Genomic DNA, 1,065 nt, shown 5'->3' on the forward strand with positions numbered 1-1,065 from the left:
GAGAGAGAGAGAGAGAGAGAGAGAGAGAGAGAGAGAGAGAGAACTTATTCATTGCAGTTTATATAATGTACATCTCAATATTCAACATATAATGCACACATTCATTCTTACTTTTATGTACAAATTATAGTAGATTTTAAAATTTGTCATGAAAATGGAACCATCCAGCACAGCCAACCCAGTGATAACCTGGTACTATTCCATACTTTCAGCTATTCAACAGTTCGTCACGTCCCGTGCTTTGTGGCTTTCTCCTTTTCAATCCATCCTTTCTCGAAAATTCGTTTCCACCGCACTGACTGTAACTGTATGGCCCATCACATGCCTATATTACATACATTCAAGCACACGCACACTTCTTGCATTCACGCTCTCGTGCACTTAAAAGAAAATCAAACATTACAAAGAATTAATAAAATAATAAGGAACACACAAGATCACGTTTTGCCATGTAATACAGACACAAGCTAAGAAATGAATATGAAAGATAATGAGGATTGTTGGAGAGGAGACAGAAGAACGTAACCATATTAAACCCTGCGAGTACTCGATACATACTGTTGGACATATATAAATATTTTTTTATTTTCGTCACTCGAATAATCATCATGGCCATACAATGATTTCTCTTAGCTTAAAGGTAAGTATTCATGAAGATTTCTAAATATTTGAAATCTTTGATCAGTATATATACTGCATGTAAAAAAGAAATGATGAGTATTTTCATTAGGATATCCACATGCACAAATAGGAGAGTTGATTAGGTTAACATTAAAGAGATCATCATTTAAAGGGCTGCATTTATGACGGAGTTTGGTTAGTAAAATATTTAACTTACGGTCACCGGCTAAATAAAAAACAGGCACTTTAAATGTTTCATTTTGTTTTTTGAGGCAGTTTGTGAAGCTCTTAAAAGAATGTGCAGTTTTAATATTAGTGTCAAGCTCATTCCATAGTCTTAAAGTAGAAGGTATGAACGAGTTAAGTGAAGATTGTAAGCGGAAATTAGGAATGGAATAGTTCTCAGAGTTTCTCAAATTATAAGGAGTTAAAGTAGCTACTAGT

Source organism: Mizuhopecten yessoensis, unplaced genomic scaffold, assembly GCF_002113885.1.
Source record: "Mizuhopecten yessoensis strain PY_sf001 unplaced genomic scaffold, ASM211388v2 scaffold7147, whole genome shotgun sequence".
Taxonomy (NCBI): Eukaryota; Metazoa; Mollusca; class Bivalvia; order Pectinida; family Pectinidae; genus Mizuhopecten; species Mizuhopecten yessoensis.